We start from the raw sequence: 3302 nt of genomic DNA, 5'->3' as shown, positions 1-3302 counted from the left end.
GCCCCCCCCCCCCCACGCCCTCTCACCACCCGACCGGTTGCTCAGGGCTAAAGTAACACCCAATCGGGGCTCAGCTTCAGAAAACAGATGAGCCGTGATTGGTCGTTGCCTGAGCCCTGAGCAAATGTGGTCATTTTCAATTGACAGAAAGTGGCAAAACGGCCGTCCCCTGAGCTTGCTGAGTGGATTTTGCTCCTTAACTTGTATTCCACAAACTTAATAATCAACAGAATGCCGTATTTAGACTAGTAGAGGCGCATAGAACATATTACGGTGACTACAGTTTTTGGGTTGACTTCCCCTTTAAGGTCAAAAACTAGTTCAACACTGCTTCTATTGTAATTGCAGCCTCATACATAGATGACTAAATATACAGCAGAAGAAATATGATAAAACTTATGTCACAAAATGAGCATTTTTCTTCAAATAAACTGTTTGAGACATACAGCAATACTGACCAGTTTTTCTCCAGAGAGGACCTCTAGCAATGAGATCAGGTTATGTCCATCTCGAAGGTCCTCATACAGATCTGACACATGACGCTGAGCCTACCAGAAGAAACACAACAAAATATATGAGCCATGGTGTGACGAGAGTTACACTTATATTTCTTCAGGAGCATTGGACAACAGCTGTATAAGCTAATTTAAACTAAGTGGAAATAGCGTCTTGAGTTCAGCCCTGAGTTTGTTGGATAAGAATTCCCCTACAGCTGTCTTATCTGCCAATCCAATTATACATAAGTCAAGAATGTATTGCCGAAAGCAACTCAAGTCTGAGCCCTCCTAAAAATGCAGAATAAAAAGTGAGGCGTCTGTGAGTTAAATTAGATTCGCCAAAGTCAACGCAACCACACGAATGAAAATTTGAAAATGGCAATGAACTAAAAAATAAAATAAAATCATAGATTATAACAAATACAAAAACGGTGGTTACTGAGTAAGTGATGAAGTGCAATTGTAATTCACTTTTCACTAGTGTTCAGACAAGTTGGAAGGTGAGCAATGTGAAAAAGGAGCACACACAGTAAATGCGGGGGGCTGTCACAAGTACTATATCAGCCATCCTTCCAGTCCACACGTTTAGAAAAGCTAAACTAGAACATGCTGGTACCTACCTCTGCTCTCCAGGGCTAAATAGAGAAATTAAAACAGATGAGTAATGTACAAAAAGTCATGTAAATAGGTTAATGCTGCAAAATGAAAAATGGCAAGTGCAAGGTGCAGTATGATATATAGAATGACTGTTTCGAATAGATGTTTTGTTGGTATGCAAGATAACAGAAGGTTAGAGAGAGAGAGAGAGAGACATTTTGATTAATGTAGTCCAATTTGAGCAACACTAAAGGCGAAGTATTACTAGAAGACGGTATTGTTTGGTCTTGTTGCGAAAGAAACCTCAGCCCCGAAATGGAATGAAACATATTTTGCCCTTACAAGTTAGAACAGCGGATGATTCATTTTGGCAAGAACTGAAACCACCCCAAGTAAAGATTTACATCCAGATTAGGCCACAAACTGGCCACCAGGGTTCACTGTTTATACACTTTGACACTTGAGAGACTTGGATAATACTGCATTTGCAATCTTTGCTATCTTATGCAAGTAATGCAACTATCCTCCTAGCAATGTATTTTTCACTTTTATTGATTTGCAATTAATTTTCAGAGTAACTAAGTACTGACAAAGTTGCACAACCATGATGCTAATTTTAAGCGCTAATTTGTCCTTTTTAACATTGCTCCTTCCTCGCTCTACTTCCATATCAGCACTTTTAATAACAATGAATAAAGTATGTGGAGTCAACGTGATCAGCAGTAATGTGATGCTACAGGACAAATTACCAAAAAGGGCAAATGTAACGGTTTTGCTTTCAAAAGTGAAAATCATTCGCACAAGAAGCCAGACGGGCTGTCAGACTTGTCACCAACTGCTCCGTCATCAAGTACTTTTAATATACCCTGTATTTGACGTTAAGTCAACGTTACATTCCTCTACAACTCACTGACTGAAAAAGGAAAACTCCGCTTTACGTGTCCCTTTAGAGCCCGTCCTTACCACACCCAAACTATAGTGTGTCCTGTAGCCCACCATTTAACTATCACGATCAATCATTTTGTCAGTTGAACCTTCGTTCAGCATTCCATACTATTAACACATTCCTGCCCAAATGTGACTATTTCTTACTCCACGGTGGCGATTTAATGTCGTTTTTACTGCAGGTTTTGCGAAGATAAATGCTTATCAAGTTACCTATATGGTCTCTTGACGAAAATGAATTTTATTTTTCTGGTTTTATGGTCATTGGAAATTTATAATTGCTGTCTTCACTCCTTTTAGTAGTATCTTTGTAGTCAGTTTGCCCCTCAGTGATGATGTGGATGCGGGTGTGAATGATTGTCTCTGTGTGCCCAGCGACTGACTGGCGACCAGTTTAGGGTGTAAACTGCCTTACGCCTGTCAGTTGGGATAGGCTCTAGCATCCAACTCCGAGGCCCAGTTCAGGATAAATGGTGCTGAAAATGGATGTATCTTCATAGATGCGTGATTATCCTTTAAGTGTTTGTAATAACTTGCAACTGCCTGTATATGGAATTTGTAATATTAAACTATGACAAGGAAAACAAAGTTCATAAAAACACTGTTTTCATAAATGTAAGACTTTGTAACACGTTATAACTAATAAACAGAGATGAAAGTGGACTTTTCTGAAAATCCCGGAAAAATAAAGAAATAAATAAATATGTATGTATGTATGTATGTATGTACGTATGTATGTATGTATGTATGTATGTATGTATGTATGTATACACACACACACACACACACACACACACACACACACACACACACACACACACTGTGTATATTAATTTTTTATTTTTTCCGGAATTTTCAGGAAAGTCCACTTTCATCTCTGAGGATGGCTTCGAGGAAATTCTGGTCCACCATCCGACATCTCAGGAGGGGGAAGCAGCGCACCATTAACACTGTGTACAGTGGGGATGGGGCGCTGTTGACCTCGACTCGGGATGTTGTGAGCCGGTGGGCAGAGTACTTCGAAGACCTCCTCAACTCCACCAGCACGCCTTCCTTGGAGGAAGCAGAGTCTGGGGATTCTGAGGTGGGCTCTCCTATCTCTGTGGTTGAAGTCACCGATGTGGTTAAAAAGCTCCTCGTGGCAAGGCCCCAGGGGTGGATGAGATCCGCCCGGAGTTCCTCAAGGCTTTGGATGTTGTGGTGCTGTCCTGGTTGACACGCCTCTGCAACATCGCGTGGTCATCGGGGAGAGTGCCTCTGGAT

At 41.0% G+C, this 3302-nt stretch overlaps 1 protein-coding gene across 3 annotated transcripts in view; it reads right to left on the bottom strand.

Annotated features, from left to right (window-relative positions):
* The window catches only part of LOC109529658 (plectin-like), a 68610-nt gene that overhangs the window by 31540 nt on the left and 33768 nt on the right, over positions 1-3302 (bottom strand). For 2 of the 3 annotated variants that reach the window (XM_019893032.1, XM_019893034.1), the window contains exon 1: positions 459-575. The exons of the other annotated variant lie outside the window; for it this stretch is intronic. The gene's annotated coding sequence lies outside the window, so the exon portion shown is untranslated. Of the gene's footprint in view, positions 1-458; positions 576-3302 lie in introns of those variants that run through there. 3 annotated transcript variants of the gene reach the window in all.

Source organism: Hippocampus comes, unplaced genomic scaffold (genome assembly GCF_001891065.2).
Source record: "Hippocampus comes isolate QL1 unplaced genomic scaffold, H_comes_QL1_v1.1 scaffold94, whole genome shotgun sequence".
Classification (NCBI taxonomy): Eukaryota; Metazoa; Chordata; class Actinopteri; order Syngnathiformes; family Syngnathidae; genus Hippocampus; species Hippocampus comes.
Note: the sequence above shows the minus strand (reverse complement) of the source record. Positions and strands in the feature narration are given on the sequence as shown.